This window comes from Podarcis filfolensis (assembly GCF_964270895.1).
Source record: "Podarcis filfolensis genome assembly, chromosome: 12".
NCBI classification, from domain to species: domain Eukaryota; kingdom Metazoa; phylum Chordata; class Lepidosauria; order Squamata; family Lacertidae; genus Podarcis; species Podarcis filfolensis.
The window spans coordinates 31,039,997-31,059,779 of record NC_139614.1 but is presented as its reverse complement, the minus strand read 5'-3'; the positions used below and the strand labels follow the sequence as shown (position 1 = coordinate 31,059,779).

Below are 19,783 nucleotides of genomic sequence, written 5' to 3'. Positions count from 1 at the left end.
AGGTTAGCCTGCTTACTTTTTCAGAAACATGTTGGTTTCAGTATGTTGTTGTTTTTTGCTCACAAAATCCAGATCAGCCAAAATCAGCCAAAATCCAGATCAAAATCCAAAAGCCAGATCAGCCAAAATCCAGATCAGATCTGTGTGCATGTGCAATCTCTTTATTTATTTAAGGGTTTTTGTTGTTTAAAAAACAACCCAGCACTTTGGCCAAAAAAGGGCTCCCAGATCAGTTCACAGATCAAAAAGGACAGTCCTTGCCCTGAGACTTGTAGCTGAAAAAGATCTAACATGAAAGAGAAATAGACTGGGAGGTAGGAAGAAATAAGCAAACTCTGGCACAAGTTTTTAGTTAGAAGTTCAAGGAAAGGAGGCGCTTTCCTTTAAAAGTTTTCCAAGGAAAGTTGCTAGTCTCTCTTTGTTGTGCGGATAAATTGAGTCTCTTCTCTTCTCTCCTCTGCTTTTAGCCTGATGGAATGGCTGCTTCCAGGTGACAGTTGATGGAGAGAAGAGTTTGGCTTTCCAGCAAAACTGGGAGGAGCCCTGCATCTCTGTTCATATTAAATGGTGTCCATGCCGATCATTTTGGATTTAACTCCTCATTCAAGGAGTGCAAATTAACACGACACTAAACCCCCCCCTCCATTTTCCTAGAACAAGGCCCCACCAGCCCACAGCACAATACTTACCCCACCAACCTGCTATTTTAAATCCTCATCACTCTGGATATTTTAAATCTTAAATGCCAACAGGGAAGTCACTGCCCAGAGTCTTGGGATGCAATCAAATGTGGAAATTATTGCATGAGTTTTTCTGATTATAATGCTAGCGCTTGTATCCCAGATTCTAACGTTCCTTTTACACTGCAGTATGCTTTGCATTATGGAACTGTGGCTTTTTGTTAATATACTGCCACATTTTGCTAATTTTTAAATTTTATTCTGGAATACCAACCCAGATTTTGTCATGTGACATTTGTCAAGGGTGTTGTAAATAGATTTTTTTTTTTTTTTTTTGCTGGAAGCAAATAACATGGAACTGAGTGCTAAACTTCCTCAGGATTCCACTAGTTTTCCAGAAATAGCTTTTATGTTGTGTTGAAAGATCACCTAAAATGTGGAAACTATCAGTTCAGGAAATACCAGGAAAATGCTGTCTGAAGGTAGTCTAGATCAAAACTGATAGGAACACATTTTCTCCTCCTGAAAGCATGCTCTTTATTTATCCTCTACCACCAAGGTCAAAAGAATGAAAGGGAACTTATAAAACATTAATCCCCAGATGTGTTTTAAGGGCAAGTGTATATCACTTGACTTTTACAAAGTACAGGATGTCATTCCTGTATCCATTAGGATGAAATTTTTGATCTTCATCACCAAAGCAACTCCATAGTGGCCTTTAAGTTGAAGGTGAAGAAATGCAGAGAAATGCCCAATTAGCTTATTTTTCCAAATTATGTTGTGACTTCAGCTGCAGATTCGTAAATTTGCCATATGATTAGTTGGAATAATTAAATGAAGTTAAATTCCTTCACAGCATCTTTGTGTAACAACCTCATCTATTAAGAGGCTCTCTTACTGCGTGCCACGGGATCAAATTTTTGTTTCTTCTAATAGTTGGAGCATTCTCTTAAAATGACATATATGTATTCATATATATATATATATATATATATATATATATATGAGAGAAAAAGTGTCAGATTCTAATGTTGGCCCACTCTTAAGGGCCTTTGCAGATATACCTGAATATTGGCCTGAATATAAGCCTCACTTTCCCCCCAAATTCTGACTGTGAAAAGTTTGTGTGGCTTAAATTTGCAACCTTACAAAAATTTCCTTTTACGATATCGCTGCTGAAACAGACACACGGTAAAATGGAAGGGGTGTGAGTGCCTGCAGAATTTTAAAGGTGCGGCTTATATTTGGGTGTGGCTTATATTCGGGCCAATACGGTAATTATTAACCACATTTTTGAGCCTGAGCACTCCCCTCTCTTGAAACTCCTCTGCCTTCATTCACCACATCCCCATGTTTTGGGGTTGCATCTGCCAACTCTGCCTGATGGCACAGTAACTAATGGTTAAGTGCTTCCAGAACACAACTCAGAACCAAATCTGGGGAGATGTGAGGGAAGTCATATGCAAAAGCAGGCAGGGGCATAGTCCCATGGTCCAGTCCTTAACAATAGTTAGCCATTATAACTGCACTGGCTACATTCCTTCAGTAATATATTTGGAAATTACTTTCACCCCAGAGAGTGACTGATCATCTGGCCATTGCATCCAGCATGTGGTTATTGAACAGCAAGTGTAAAGATTATTAATTTAAGTAAATGAACTGTTTAATAAAAAGCTAAGCACTGCCTAGTCATTTATAACTGCCTTCCAGAGGAACTGTGTTCTGCTTGCTCAGGCATTCATGTTTACTGGATTTCTCTGATGCACCTATTATTTATTATATATTGAATTTACATCCTGCCTTTTGCGTGGCAAACACATCCACAATTAATAATTTTTTTTTAAAAAAAAATCTAAAATAGTTTAAACATTCTAAAAACAGTTTCAGTTAAAAGCACTACTCCATCCAGTGATTTCTGTGTTGCCAGTAACAGTATCTTTCAGCCATCAAATGCCTGGGTAAGCAGGAATGTTTTCAAATTCCTCCTAAAAGTTTTTAATAATGGAGACAGGTGGCATTCCACAAGGAGGTAACTGTCACTGAAAGGGCCCTGTCACAGGGCAATGCTAACCAGGTTGTGGTACCACCACCAAGTCCTCACCTGCAGATCATAGGGTCTGAGGTGACTGATATTGTGGAAGGTGTTATTTTAAGCACTTAAGCCATTTAGAGCTCTATATGCTTGTACTAACACCTTGAATTGCGTCTGGTGCAATCAGCATAGCACTTTCAAGACTGGTGACACACGGTCTCACTGGGCTGCCCCACGTACAAACTCAGCAGCTGCATTCTGCACCGGCTGCAGCCCCCAGACTCTCTTCAAGGGCAGCCCCATGTAGAGTGCAGGTCCCAAGAGTGCATCTTCAACCTAATTAAAAAGATAGGCTGCTTTGTGCTTGGCTTTGTGACTTTGCTTGTAGAAGAGGGAGTTTTGCTTAGCAATACCATCATTGTTGTAACCAAAAAACTTCTACAGTCAAAATTAACTTCTGCAGCTGTTCTTCCCATTGGTTCCGCAAGCTGTGCAGTCATGCAAGTTTTATATAGTTCTGGAGGAAGAATTACAATGCTGCTTATGTTTTAGTTAATGCTGGCACAGGTACAGAACCCTATGAGGTTGTAAGCTATCACAACGCTATGAAACTGATACTGGCAGTTTCACAGATTGCAGGTTAACGCTGCAAACAGGGGTTCTCACCATCTTCTGTTGTATCTGGCCATTACTGGTAGCAGATACATGAATCAGATAATGGCTACTGAATTAAAGTGGGACCTGTGACAAAAAGTTGCCTAGTATCCTGACACCTAAAAGGAGTGCTCTTGTTCAGTGCTCCAGCTAGCCTTGAACAGAGGAGATTTCTTGCACCATTCAGGCCTCTTGGGGAAGGGAGTTTCAGGAAAAGCGGAGGGGGAAAGGACACTTTCCCCCTTTCCTCCCACCCCAAGTCTTTCTGGTGCTATATAGAACCACTGAAATCTTGCTCAGGTGCCTACTGGTGGTAAGATCTATCAGGTGGGCATTCACAAGGGTCAGGATCTTTTCTTTGGTGGTCCCATCCATGTAGTATGTCCTTTTGAGTGAAACATTCCTTAGAATCCCAGTGAGGCAAACCCCTTGGGCAAGAGACCAAAATATTGGGGTTTTGAAGCGGCATTATTTTAACAGAATTTACATGCCATGTTTATGTTACACCAGTGCAGGTACATAACTTCACCAGCATGGAACCCGTTGAAAGGAAGACTCCCAACACGAAGCCACTGTGTTGGAAGTCATTGGTAAATTTCATTCTTTAGAATTTGATCCTAGCTCACTGCAGAAAGTAACTGTCCCCCTTTAGGTGTTAGTTTCCACTATTGATCTTGCTCTGCTGTTCAGTTCTAGTTGCTGCTAGTCTCAGGAGTGGGTCCTGCTGATTGGATCGTATTCATTTGATTGGTTTCTGCATTGATTTGTGCACCACATGCTAGTACTGCGATGTACTTGCTTTCTCTTATATGGCTTGGTGGTTGGTCTCACAACCAAACATGTCCCAGTGTGAGATCTTTCCCTCCCCCCCTTTCCCTTTCTGTACTAAAGGCGTTGAATCCAGTTAAATTTTAAAGCACACCTGTTGAAATTAATGGACCTATGTAAATCATGTTCATTAATTCCAACAGATCTACTCTGATTATGACTTAGTTGGATTCATTCCTGAGTGCACAGTCTGCCAATTTACAGTTAAACTATAAGTTGTGCTAAAGATGTGCAATCATATGTGTCTGGTTTTCTATAATTAATTATCTATAGCACTGGTTCCCAATTAGTTTAGTACCAAGGACCCTCTGTGTTTCAAAAGCCAAGGCATGGACCCCCTACTTTTGAATTTTTTTGATATCTCTATGGTAGTTTTTGTTATGTGAATGGTGACACAGACCTCCTGGGTGGGTTATGCAGACCCCCTAGGGTCTGCAGACCACCAGTTAGGAACCACTGATCTTTAGGGCTCCTCAGCTTTGTAGGGACTTGCTGCTTACCTTTTGCTCCTCCTCAGGGAGGCAACTTTTTGTCAGGATTATAGATTCATAGAATTGTAGAGTTGGAAGGGACTCTGAGGGCCATCTAGTCCAACCCCCTGCAATGCCAAAATCTCAACCAAAGCATAAATAACAGGTGGCCATCCAACCTCCACTTTAAAACCTCAAATGAAGGAGAGTCTACCACCTCTCATGGGAGTCTGTTCCACAGGTCTTACCAGCAGAACAGGTCTTACCACCAGAAAGTTCTTCCTGATGTTTAATCGGAATCTCATTTCTTGTAACTTGAAACCTACCCTCTGGAGCAGGAGAAAACAAGCTTGCTCCATCTTCCATGTGACAGCCCCTTGGATTTTTGAAGATGGCTACCATATCTCCTCTCAGTCTCCTTCTTCCCAGGCTAAACATACTCAACTCCCTCAACCCTTCCCCATAAGGCTCGGTTTCCAGACCCTTGATCACCATCGCCATAACTTTATTATTTATACCTCATCCATCCGGCTTGGTCTCCCTCCTCTGCACACGTTCAAGTTTGTCAGTATTCTTCTTAAATTATGTTGTGGCGAGAAGTCATAACTCCCCTTCTACCAACCACGGTTTCAATCCTAATAGTGCCTGCTATTTAAAGAACTGCAACAACTCCAGATATGTTCAATGCAGTTACACATCTTAATGCAGTGTGTAGCTTGGCCATGCATCAGCTCATGCATCTTATGAAGTGGCTCTGGCCCACAAAAGCTTATGCCGTCATAAAGTTGTTAAATCTATAAAGCTTCACAAGGGCCTCGGTTTCTGTTACAGCAAAAGCAAAGTTGGCTGCCGCTCTGGGATTTATCAAAGAAGAAAAAAAATGGTGTCTTCAGACCCATTAGTAGCATGATGTGCATCAGTTCCTCTTTTAAAAAGTACATGGGGTTGTATCCCACTAAGTTCTTTTCAGAGTAGACTCACTGAAATTAATGAATCCAAGTTAATTATCTCCATTAATTTCAGTGGGTCTTCTCTGAGTATGACTGATTTTGGATGCAATCAGAAATTTGCAAACGTACTAATTGCCTCGCTTCATTTGGTGCAGGTTTGTGCATAGTTTGCAGGTGCTTATTTTAGAAATACAGCTCTTTTGTGAGGTGAAACAAAAATACAGAAATCCCATGAACTTCCACCCAGTTAAAAAACACACACATTTTTTGCAAGGCAAGTCCTAAAGTGAAGGGTGTGGTTTTTTTTTAGTGCAACGCGAGTGTAACACTAGCTCCTTAATATTTTATTTTGCCTTTTGTCCTGAGTTATTTTTAGAGCACTTAGCGGGTGTGTGTGTGGGGGGGGGGGAAATAAATTAAAAGAAGATAAATAGCAATGTGTCTCCTTTTGGAAGCCAGAATGTGAAACACATTTTGACAGCTCTTCCTTTTGGAGAGATGGTCAATGATGCAAATTATCATGAAGCAAATGAAGGTACTCCAATGCAAGGCCTGTATAATTTATGATTCCTACACATTCTAATAATATGGTGGGGCAGAATTATGACTTTAGAGTACCTTTGGGTGAGAAAAAGCAATGAAATAAAAAACATTCATGGGGTTTCAAAACACTAACACCAATGAATGATTAATAATTAGTAAATCATCAAGCACTGATACATTCTTAATGCATTCTTCCAAAATGAAGCTCCACCTTTGGACCTCGCTTTTCTACATGCTTGTTTTGCCAAGCAGGTGGGAGAATTCAATGGTGTAAGGAGCCGCTATGATGTCTGAAATAAAATACTGTTTTTATAAAATTGGGACCATGAGATCATGGCTGACATAATGTCTATTTCTCTGAGTTCTCTATAATTACACGTGTCTCTCTCCTTCTCCCTTTGCTCTGCATTTATTCATCCTGACTTTTTTTTAAAAAAAACACTTGTTGAGAGCTGTTTTTCTCACAGCACAATCCTATGCATGTTTACTCAGAAGTAAGTCCCATCACATTCAGTGGGACTTACTCCCAGGTAAGTCTGCATAAGAGTGCTGCTTTAATGGCCCTGATCTAACAAGTTGCTGTATATGCAGCAACGTACTCACTCCCAGACTCTTTCTTTCTTTCTTTCTTTCTTTCTTTCTTTCTTTCTTTCTTTCTTTCTTTCTCAGTGGGCATGTGGATCTGGGAGGAGTATGTGTTGCTAAATCGATTCCCTGGGTTCGAACCACTGCCTTCATTTAGCTATGTGCAGTGATGCCTTTGGTTATCTTTTGCCAAATACCAGCTGTCTTGGACACCACTGCAAGCTCCTTTTTAAACTGTTCACACAGCAGCTTGTAATATGGCATGTTTGTGTCAGCATGCAGGGGGTCGCAAGGCCAGCTGGTTAGCCCCAGCTGGGTCGTATCCTTCCAGCCGTCCCGCTGTGAAGACCCATCGGCCTCTGGTCCGACGTAAACCAGCGACCCGGGCTTCAAAGCCAGGGCACACTATTTCAGCAGAGTGAACTGTGCACACAGAATAGGTGTGAGGCTTGTGGAAGCATACAACTACGGATTTCTTAATCATAAATAAGGACAAAGAAACATGTTGTCTCTCTCTTTGTCTTCCCAGAGAGACAGAGAAAAGCAAAAGCTATACACACAACGGAAGTTCCCAGCATACTGTGCTGGTATATAAACAGACATGTGACACGCAACAGTTCCATGTCTGCTCCTTAAGGTGGAATGGAAATCTCAACAGTTTGACCAAGGGTAAACACAATTACTGTCATGTAGGAGATAGTCGTTTCCCTACTTTTCTGGATCAAGTTCATATTTTCTCCTCATTGGGGTGTTTTATTTTGTTGTAGGTGATGCATCTAATTTTTTTATTATATAGAAAGAGAATATTCTCGATCTGCATGACCTATAACTGAAACATGATAAACTTTCAAAACCTATTGGGATTTGGCAAAAGGAGAATTAGTGTTCAAAGAAAAAAGTCAACAATTCCACTGGGTAGAATTAAACTCTTGGGCATCTCTCCGTAACATTCTCACGAGCTTTAAATATGAATTTTAAATTTGCATTTTAGCATTCAACATTCTAAACATGTGCTGTGGTCTAAACCACAGAGCCTAGGGCTTGCTGATCGGAAGGTCGGCAGTTCGAATCCCCGCAATGGGGTGAGCTCCCGTTGATTGGTCCCAGCACCTGCCAACCTAGCAGTTCGAAAGCATGTCAAAGTGCAAGTAGATAAATAGGTATCGCTCCGGCGGGAAGGTAAACAGCGTTTCCGTGCGCTTCTCTAGTTTTGCCAGAAGCGGCTTAGTCATACTGGTCACGTGACCCGGAAAAACTGTCTGTGGACAAACAACGGATCCCTTGGCCAGTAAAGCGAGATGAGCGTCGCAACCCCAGAGTCGTTCATGACTGGACTTAACTGTCAAGGGTCCTTTACCTTTTTATGTCGACACCTAGTTGATTTAATTGTGAAACCTACCATTGTAAACATGGTGAGTTATTTAGACATCTCCTTTCAAGTGTTTTGTTTTTGTTGAGATGCGGAATAAACTAATGCAAATATTAATTGTAATCCCACACCCTCACCCCCACCTCCAATTCATCCTCCATTGTGTGATAAACAAAAGCATACAAATGGCATTTCTTTTAAAACAAAAGCTAATCAGCTTTTGAGCCCAATGTTGTTGGCTGCATTCCACTGAGATCTCTTCACTGAGAAATAGTAACATATTAAATTTGAATGCTAATTTGTGGAAGCCTGGTCTTCTTTTATATAAACAGCCCTTATCCACTTCTCATGCTGCTGCCAGTATGTAACTCCATTACCTGCCAACAATGTGCTTACGAACTTCCATTCCTCCGTGCAAGGAGCTTGTAGGCCTGGATTATACTCTGATCCTTTGAAGCCCTACGGTTCACAAAGCCCTATTTCCTATTTCAGGCCATAAATTTTTAACAGATCCAAGTTCTAGGTTAATGTTTATCCATTTGCTGCAGGCTTGGCTTCCCACCGAGTTTCCTCATTGTATCAGAGCCACTTCACAGATTAGGGAGGAAGAGAATTTAGGGAGTACTGAGTGCACTTGTGGTGCGTGCTGTCATGTTTGAAGTAGGTACACAAAACTTCTGCAGCAAGAACACAGGGCAGGCGTTGTGTATGGCCGATTTGTATATATACCTGTTGAAAGAGACACACATAACTGCTTCAGTTTTGACAGCGTGTGTTCATTTGTACACACAGCGATGCTCTTAATCTGTCATGTGAGAAGTGACCCTCAGATTGGTGTGATGCATTTATTCAGAGCAACCTACACAGTTTCCAAGAGCAGAGCTATAATTACTGGTGTCCTTGTTGCCTCTGGGACTAGAACATGGTGGCGTATTGCAGTTTCTCTGTAGCTGCCTTGCCAATCAATCTGATGCATCTTTCCTTAGAACTCAGTCCTGCTAAAGTCTGGTCTCCTGGAATAATAGAAAGGGCTCCACTGCTTCAACTCTGTGCTTATCTCTTTGAAAATTCATTGAAAGCATGAAAACACCAGGCCAGTTCTTCTTTCTCTGCTGTGCTTAGTTTTCTATTTATATGGGGGTTTTTTTCTTTCCATAAGGGAATATTTAGAAATGCAATTTCCCCACCTCCGCCATTCTAACATTTTAAAACAATGTTTCCCAAACTTGGGTCTGCAGCTGTTGTTGGACTACAACTCCCATCATCCCTAGCTAGCAGGACCAGTGGTCAGGGGTGATGGGAATTATAGTCCAAAAACAACTGGAGACCCAAGTTTGGGAAAGCCTGTTTTAGAACTCTTAAAGTGCAGGACAGTGCAGGACCTTGTTGACCCAGGTCTTGGGAGGACCAGGTTTGAATTCCTTACAATGGTCCCAGGCTGTGTGGGGGCTTGAGAAGGTATGAAAACTCACATTGGTTGGTTCTCAAACAGTCCCTTCCCTGCGACATAGTCTTCCAAGCAGCAGCCTGAGTCCTAGGCCTGGGAGGTGGGGTTTAAAAGCACCTCAGTGGTTCAGTTCTCACACGGTCCCTGTGACTTGCGGTAAAAAAGAGGTTCCAGTGCCCTTTTAGTTGCTTCAGTGTTGCAAAAGTACCAGGAGATGGAAACTCAGTTCAAATTGAACTGGCTTTCCCCCAGTGCAGCCTATGCTTTTCATGACCAGTTTGGGTTGCTGAAGCTTAAGCCAGAAGCGCAGACTCATAGAAATTTTGGATCTTGCCTGAGTCCTCCATGCCAGTTTTATTTCAGAGGGTCTCCCAACCCTCTGGCAGTTTTTCATGGAGGAGAGAGGGGGCGAAAGTGGGTTGGGGGAAACGGACAGAAAATGGATGATGGGACTTACGGTATGCAAGCACTTTGCGCTAAGGCAAACCTCCCACTGGATGTGATCCATTGTTTTCTCCCTAATCCGTTGTTCACAAAAGGCTTTTTATCTGTGCCTGCACACCCCTCCCTGCCCTGACAAAGAACAGGAGGAGGCCCAGAATAAGCAAGAGGTGTAAGCCATTTATTTCATTTTTTATGTTTATAATAGATGATTTACCTTTATTTGGGTAGAGACCAGTTCTCCACTAAGCATGTATATACTGAAAGTTATGAAGTATATCAATATATTTTGACCTTGATTCTTAATTTTAAGATCATTTATTTTGAATACATGGAAAACATGGGTGGATGGGGTATAAATAATTAAATTATTATTATTGTTATTATTATTAACGTGAAAGGTTAAGTTCTGAAATGAATGGACCATTGTTGTAGGCTGCAAATTCTGGACTGGCTTATACAGATAGGTAGAATTGAGTTTTAGTGGCAGACATTTACAAACATGTTGAAATCAATGGGATTTAAACATGTTTGCTTAGAACATGACCATAATTTTTAGTTTCATTGTGTTGTTGCCCCTTCAGAACCTGGAGGTGAACTTAAACATTGATTTAACGTTATCATATGAACACAACAGTTCTTTGGCATTTTGCTGTTTACTTTGGTTGTAGGCAGAAGCATGACAAATATACATATCTTTCACCTGAAAATAATGGGATTGTACAATATGCTCAACAACAAAAAACAACAAAAAGCAAACACACATCTATTCAGTGACTTACAACTATGGGTGCTTATTTTCCTCACACTGCCGCACAATCTCTTTGAAGCATGATTTTAAAAACAGCGTTCTGAGCCCGATAAAAATATTTTGCTTATACAGCTGATGTTCCCATGTGCATCTGTGACCTTCTGTTTGCTGCCTAATCATCATTATTTTTTTCTGAATTATATTTACAGCTGGTGCTGCCATACCAGTTAGGCAGATATCCCAGATAAACCCCTACTTTTGGCTTGTATCACATCCTCTTTTGCCTTGACTACCATATTTGGAGGCATTAGGAAGCTAAACTACTAGGAATAGAAAGCTGTCTGATTTTTGAGGCACTGATGTGATTAAATGTAATGCAATACATTCGGTATGAGCTTTTAGAGGATAAACATTCCTTTGCTTACTGTAGGTAGCTTTACATCTTGCCTGGATGCAGTTCATTGTGCTCCCAGGAAAGAGAGCAAGAATACGGAACTGTCATGGGGGGGGGGGGAGGAAGTGGGGGTGGAAACCCAAGTCAGCCAAAACTGAATTCTGCCTGCAGTGCTGTTGAGTTAAATCTACACTATAAAAATAAGAAAGCACTACTCTAGCACTTGGGGATCTGTAGCATATATTCTATTTGAAATATTTCCTTTTTTAAAAAAACAACAACCCGGCAGCTTTCACTACAGTACAAAAGCTTTTTTCAATAACCCTCTTTGCTGCTTTCTAATTGTTCGTTTATGTGCAAGTGATGTGATACCAATATGCTGAAGATAGACTTAGGTTCCGTTACCGGCGCTGCCAGTAGACACAATCCGCTGAGACATTGATCTGTGTTGACCCTCTTCAGAGCTAGGGAGAACACATATGCGTTTTTGCAAAGGTCCTGTTCATTTCAGCAGGGCTTGCTTTGGAGGATTTCCTGGGGGGCTGCACCAGTGTTAGAAACTGAGATATTAAAGTTAGGAACTAAATGGCACCTTAAACCTAGGTTATGGGCACAAAAGGTAAAGGACCCCTGGATGGTTAAGTCCAGTCAAAGGCGACTATGGGGTTGCAGCGCTCATCTTGCTTTCAGGCCTAGGGAGCCGGCGTTTGTCCACAGACAGCTTTCCAGGTCATGTGGCCAGCATGACTAAACTGCTACTGGCGCAACAGAACACCGTGACAGAAGCCAGAGCATATGGAAACACCATTTACCTTCCCACCACAGCGGTACCTATTTATCTACTTGCACTGGTGTGCTTTCGAACTGCTAGGTTGACAGGAGCTGGGACCGAGCAATGGGAGCTCACTCCATCACAGGGATTTGAGCAACCGACCTTTCTATCGGCAAGCCCAAGATGCTCAGTGGGTTAGACCACAGTGCCACCCGCGTCCCTTATAGGCACAACAACGGAATGTCTAGGCGCACTTTTTTTATATAACAAGAATACAAAGTTGAAAATGAATGAACTTCAGCTAAAATCTTACATTCATTTTTCATGTGATCTGAAGACTGCAAAAAACAAAGCCATGCTTCCCCTACCTCCACCCCCCCCCCCCCGGTAGTCCAAAACAATGGGAGTTGTTTTGGACTACAACTCCCATTAGTCCAGCAAGGTGTTAGGGAATTAAAAAAGCATATGAGTCCAGATCACAAAGTAAATGTCATTTCTAAAAACCAGAATAACTTAGGAGAAAAGGATTTGCTTTTTTTTTTTTATTAAATATTTATTGGTATTTTCAAAAAACACACAACAAACAAAAACAAAAAAATAAACAAAATAAAAACAACACAAAAAAGCATATTCGAAACTAAACAGAAAAATAGAAAAAACACATACAGTTTCTGATACTTATTTTCCTCAACCTTGTTTCTCAGACCTCCTCACACCTCCCCTTCTTGTATTCCAATTTAAATTGTCAATTCAGCAAGTCCTTAACTTATTTCTTCACCTTAACTTAAACATTTATTCTAACATACTGTTATTTTACTTTATTTCTTTTTTCCATTTCCTCCATTTATTTTTAACAGCCTTATTTTCACTTAATTTAAAAAAAAGGAAAAAAAAACCAGTTTCACCTTATTGAAATTACTCATCAATACTTATACCTCATTAATTTATTCTTAAACCTTTTTCCTAAGGTCGACCAAAATTTCCCTTCCACGGTTTACCCAATTTCCTTACCACTAACAAAATATAAAGCAAATAAAGCAATGCAAATTATCCTTATGTACCCTTTGGATTCCCAACCTCCACCCACCCTTCTCCCGGTTCCAGTCCCCAACCAATATCCATCAGTCTTTATATTATTTATTTAGCCTGGAGATCTCAGGTCCGAGGCCCTTATGTCTCTCTCAGTTCCTTTCTGCCGGTCTCTTTGATAGACCTTGATGTTAAGCCCCAGGTCTCGGAGGGGCTCCGGCCCAACAGAATCGGTGTTACTTCTAGCCAGTCCTCCATACTTAAAAGCAAAAGCAAAGCCTATGGGGTATTCCAACTCTTGTTTCAAATTTCTTTCAAATCCAAATGTCCCCACAGCTCCAGCTTCCACCTTCAACAAATTTATAATCCTCAGGTCTTCAGATCTCCTCAAAAGAGGATCTAGGAGAAAAGGATTTGCAGTGAGATGTTTATGATCCATATTTCCCATAACTTGTTTCTTCTGTTCTTTGCAGTATTCAGACAAACCAGTTTTATTACTGCAAACTCAGACTGGAAAAAAATAATGCTTCAGGGTAATCAGAATTGAAACCGTGAGTCTGTGAATGCCAAGCTTCTAACAATGCACCAATCTAAACTGATGCCACCTGCAATTTGTATTAAAAGTCCACTTCAATTCAGATCTCCATATGCTTCTCATTTTTATTTTATTTTATTGCACTCTAGATCAGTAGTCTTTAATATTTTCATTTGTAGTCTTCAACTTAACACCCAGCCTTTAACCTGCAGCATGAGGTCTGTGTTCAGTTTTTGTCTCTGTGTGTCTGTGTTCTCACTCGCATCTCTGTCTCTCTTTGTATCAAATTTTCCTGATTTTCCTCACTTTTTGTTTCCCTCGCTTCAATGGTTACAAAAAGAAAATGGTGGCAGTATCTCTGGAGTGAATCCTGGCCCACTAGTTGAAGATAATCAGTATACTCAATACCCTGTTTGCATATTCTGTATAGTTGGTGGTTTTTTTTAACATTGAAATGGACACAGACAGCATTGAGGAAAATGTGTTTCATTGGCTAAGAGTATCAATTTAGCGTGAGCAAAAGCAACAGTTGGATCAGTTTTTGATGTGGGTCTGTCTTACTCGTTTGGAGTTTTTATTTGACTATTGGAATTCCAGATGATGAATGGAGACAAAGGTGCATTCCTGCTTTCCAGTTTAAATGGTTTTAACTTTATGTGGGAAAAGATTGGTGGACAACTACCCCAGAGTTTTTTGATCTACTGCCATAAAGCGAATCCCTTTTGTAAGGCGAATATGGCATATATGATCTGTTTTGTTGGATTATTAAGAAATTTGTTGGATTTTTGAGAACCGATTATGCATCTGGGAAAGTATATACATTTTTCTTCTGTGCTATCACTAGGGCAAAATGGGGTTAAATATGGGTGTGGATAATATATACTACATATCCCAGGTTAAGTGATAGCCTGCTGAAGGAGCATGCACATTTTCTGCTTGTGTATGTATATGTCTATACATACATGCTGTTCTAGTGACTTAAGGCTTCAAAATGTGTTGCTTGAAAGTATCCATGGGAGGCAACCCAGCGAAAACACTGCTTCTGTGCAGTCACCACTTATTTATTTCAAATAAATGCAGCTCATGTGAGGGTAGTGCTTTGAGGGCTGATCCCCCAGTCAATTTAATTAGAACAGTTCTCCTTTAATACAAGATTCCCTTTCCTTATCCTGATGACTTTGATGCTCTTTTAGGTTTGAGATAACCATAAAATGGAACAGCATACTCATCTGTTACCTTGACAACAGAAAGGCTTGCTGCAGGCAGTGATGGAGAGGCTTCAATTGCACATGCACATCGTGTTAATTTTTCCTTGTGGCATTATTGCTGATTATCTCTGTCTACAGTTACTTATTTCATTTTTTTTGAAAAATTATAGTTTTGAGCTCTGAATGAATCACGATATTTCTAGAACAAGTCCTTTTGCCTAGCCAAATATCTAAGCTTAAGGAACCAGCAAGTGTGTAAAAAGCAGCGTGGAACAATCCTGGAATCTGCCAATTTTTAAATGTATTGAAACATGACACACACCATATACGGTGTTATCTGGGATACAACAACTACCTTGTACTGTAATTCCTAGCATTGCTTAATAAGACCTTAAACTGAGTTCAGACGGCTTTTCTGTCTGAAGCTTTGCAAACTGAAGCTGCTTAATTTCAGTATTTATTTTAAATAACTTGTTTGTGTTCGATGGCAATTGTGAAATTAATTATTAATTCATAATTGTAGTCTTTGTTTATACAGCATAATTTCCATAAATATCTGCTATGTAGGAAATATAGCCAGGATTTAGGCAATATTTGGACACCAGTTGTGTAGCTACAAAGAAAAAAAAATCTGAAGTCTTAAAAAAATTGGTAGTTTTTAAAAGGTAATCAGTGGGTTGGATCCAGACTAAATTGGCTGATCTTAGGTAATATTGAAACCAATGGGATAAGTTAGTCATGGCTTAATTTAAGTATCATTTATTTCACTGTGAACTAAGTTCAGCTAATTTAGTCCGAGTCCAACTCTGAATAGTACATTTTTCATTTATATGTAGTATAGTGTAGCATTTTTGTATAAGTTGTATAGGTATTTCAGTCAATTGGGTATTTGAAATACCGGAACCATTAAGTAAAAGAATATTACATTTTTTTCTTTCTGTTTTACAGGAGCAAATAAAAGCATGTTCTTTACTTAGAACGTTCTTTAATTTCCCCTCAGAGAAATATGGACTGGGCAATGCTAGCTTCTGGTGTGAAATCTTGAAATGAATTCATAGCCAGAAGCAACAGCCCAACATATACCAATAACAGCTGCCCTGTTAGAGTAAAATTAGCAATGATCTTAACACCAAGTACTTTGCTAAAAGAAATTTACTTTCCGTTTTGAGGCCATTGCTAACTACTTAACAGCAGCACCCTATTTTATTACCTTGGGTTGCCTCCTGAGTGACGGCTGCTTTCTTTATTCTCCCAGCAATATTGTAAGGTTTCCTTGACAGTCTTGTCAGTATGAAGGGGATGGTGGAGTTTGCCAAGAAATACAGGATAGCTTTAGCACCTCATGGAAGGCATGTGGAGTCCAGGCTCAAATCCAGAGTGGTTGTTTGCTTTGCCAACCTGAAGCCCATATTTGATGCAACGAGAAGAGCTTTGTTCCTTAAATAAAGCATTTCAACCCACACAGTATATTATGATAGCTCAGTTTTGTTGTTAATTTTTTTTCATTCATTTTGGTTTGTTGTTTTGTTTTTTTGCAGGTTAGTAAGGAAATAATTTCTTTAAGGTGTTATAAGAGAAATGTATGAAGGGGAAATAGAGTTCTGCCCTCCACCATGCCCAGCAGCCTGGGTTTTCTTGGGGGGAGGGGCTTAGTTTTGCACAAAAGATGTGAAAAACCAGCTTGATGTTTTACAAAACAAAAAACGTGATCCTCATTATACATACCATTGCAATTTCTCACGTTTGAAGAAGCTGTAATTTCTCCTTTCAAAAAAATAAAGTAACCCATTATTTGTCGACAGAACTGGTGATTTTGAAAGGAAAGTGGCAAGGGGAGTATGTTGGAGGGCAACACCACAGTCTAACACCAACCCAGTGGAGTAGCCTACTAGCAATGGGTTTACTGCTCTGTTTCTTTCTCCTTGCCATCACCATCCTCTTTGCCCTCTAGGTCACTTTGGGATTCCTGCCGCCTTACAGTGGTCTACTTGGGAATAAAAGGACTGCCAGCTTAGCTCAAGTCTTCTGCTTGGTAGCTTCAGCCCATCATTCCTCCTGATCTCCCTTGCCCTTTAACCCAGGGGTGTAGCCCACAACGTCTTGAGTAATACGAAGACCCTTAACAGCCCTTGAGCTTGACTCAGAGGCCAGTTCTGCCCAGAAATCCAATTGAGATGCTTATGTAAGAGGGGGTGGGGTAGAGAAACAATGAGCATGCACAGAGTATTGATCTATCCAACCATATGCTGCCATGTCTTGTGCTGACCATGATTAATAGCTAAAGGGGCAATTGACCATTGAGGAGGACCCACATAGTTGGGGGGATGCTGGAGAAGATGCAGTTAACACTAACCTTCGCCTGAAGAAGGTGAGGTGATGGTGATGGCTAGGCCTTTCCGGACAGAAATGTGAATACATGGGATGCCAGTTTAGGACACGACTGGCAAGGCAACATGATACAGAGTTTGCTATTCCAGCCTATTCCATGGAAGATTTTAAACGTCAGTCTATAGAGTTTCAGGAATTTGTGACTGGTGGGCAGAGGATTCTCTTTGTGTAGTGTTGGTCTCCCCCCACCCTTTTAAATGATGCTTATTAGTGCCTGATCTCAGACTTTATTATTTGTTACATTGGGTTGGATCTAGACTTAGTTGTACAGTGGTACCTCAGGTTACAGACGCTTCAGGTTACAGACTCTGCTAACCCGGAAATAGTTCCTTGGCTTAAGAACTTCGCTTCAGGATGAGAACAGAAATTGCGGCACAGCAGCAGTGGGAGGCCCCATTAGCTAAAGTGGTACCTCAGGTTAAGAACAGCTTCATGTTAAGAACAGACCTCCAGAACGAATTAAGTTCTTAACCCGAGGTACCACTGTACTTAAATCACTATGGGTTGTATCCAATGTTAGTCGGAGTCAGAGTAGACCCATTGAGCTGTATCCAGTGCTAATCATCTCAGAGAAGACCCATTGAAATTAATGGAGATGACTTACTTAGGTCCATTAATTTCAGTGTGTTTGCTCTGAGTATCATTCAGTTGGGTGCAACCCTTTGATTTTAATGGAAACTGATTCTTCACTACTCGTTACATGGATTTCAGTGAGAGAAAAGTTTAACTGGCATGTTGTTGTTGTTGTTGTTGTTGTTGTTGTTGTTGTTGTTGTTGTTGTTTAGTCGTTTAGTCGTGTCCGACTCTTTGTGACCCCATGGACCAGAGCACGCTAGGCACTCCTGTCTTCCACTGCCTCCCGCAGTTTGGTCAAACTCATGCTGGTATCTTTGAGAACACTATCCAACCATCTTGTCCTCTGCCGTCCCCTTCTCCTTGTGCCCTCCATCTTTCCCAACATCAGGGTCTTTTCCAGGGAGTCTTCTCTTCTCATGAGGTGGCCAAAGTATCGGAGCCTCAGCTTCAGGATCTGTCCTTCCAGTGAGCACTCAGGGCTGATTTCCTTAAGAATGGATAGGTTTGATGTTCTTGCAGTCCATGGGACTCTCAAGAGTCTCCTCCAGCAGCATAATTCAAAAGCATCAATTCTTCGGCGATCAGCCTTCTTTATGGTCCAGCTTTCACTTCCATACATCACTACTGGGAAAACCATAGCTTTTACTATATGGACCTTTGTTGGCAAGGTGATGTCTCTACTTTTTAAGATGCATAGTCTGCATAACCGGCATAGTCTGGATTTAATCCTTTAATGACTTTGGAAGTCTTTTAAGGAAGTATGTGGTAGCACACACTATCTGTGGTACTAAAGAGGTAGCAGAGATAGCAATGCCCACTGTGTTTTTATCTCAGCTGAGTGAGCCAATAGGCCTCCCCTTTTGCTACATTATTGTATGGAGTTACCCCAGTAGCTTTAGGAGGAGAACTGGTGACGGCCAACTAGTTGCTCCAGAGACTCTTGACTACCCCAATTTTTGTTGTTGTGCTTTGGCTTTTGAATGCCACTGTGAGTTTTATAGAACTGAGTGTCTGATAACGTTTAACCAATATCTAACATCTTATTCAAAATGCCTTATGTAGAAGAAGTTTTAATTTATGCGGTACCTAAGGTTTCAGTTTACTGTAGTATATACTGTAGTATTCATTTATCCACAGCTTTTATTTAATACAGTATGAGTAAATCACAGCTTTGTTATTTGTTAAAAGATGAAACTAGTGATAGTTCAGATTCCACCATCATATTGTATCTTACGCACTTTTTAAAAATTGTTGTGAATCTTTCAAGTAAAGATAGTGCTTTTTTTTAAAAAAAGGTTTGAACTGCCCTTTGTTTTACATTATTAAAAAGAACAGAGTGGTGCTCTTTCTGGAACACGTTTTGGATTTGTTGCTATGTGGGTTAGAAAGAAAATCTGCTTAATGTAGAAATAAGATCCTGAATCCTAAAGAGGTGCTGCGGACAAAAGGTAGATTGTGGTCTATTAGTAGATCTCTCAGTATGTTACAGTAGATCAACAAGGGTTCAGATTCTAAATTATTAAATAATTATTAAATCATATGGACAACAGAAAAGGTTCCCTTCCACCTTGCCAAAACAAAACAAAAAAGCTGTAGCATTTTGTGGATTTTTGTGTTACAGGATTGTGACCTCAGTTCTGGAACTGAAAGCAAATTATTGAGTTGAGAATGTGTTCAGAGGCACAGTGACCCTGTTCCTTAATTCTAAGAATATGGTCACCCTCCTGACCCACCATTTTGCATCTGGCTCCAAAGAAAAGCAACCTCATTATTACTGATGTCCACAGTTATATGTGCACAACAGTTATTTCCTTTAAGAGAGGGGTGGCTAACATCTGACCCTCTGGATGATGCTGGACCACAGCTCCCATTATCCCTAAACATTGGCCATAGTGGAAGCTTGGGCTCATGGGAACTGAAGTCACACAACATTTAGAGGGTCACAGGTCCTCCATCCCTGCTTTAAGAACATATGAAACCCCCTTCTCAATTAAATCAATGTTCTATCTAGCCAGCCAGATACTCTAGGAAGCTCGGAAGCAGGGTATGAAAGCAATAGCTCACCTCTAGAGTAGTAGTAGGTTTTAGAAGTGAGCTTTTGGATGGTTTAGTTGACTTATTACCGTTATCT

At 40.6% G+C, this 19,783-nt stretch overlaps 1 protein-coding gene across 21 annotated transcripts in view; it reads left to right on the top strand.

Moving 5' to 3' along the window:
* PPP1R9A (protein phosphatase 1 regulatory subunit 9A) overlaps positions 1–19,783 on the top strand; it is a 150,026-nt gene that overhangs the window by 65,711 nt on the left and 64,532 nt on the right. The gene's annotated exons all lie outside the window — the stretch shown is intronic.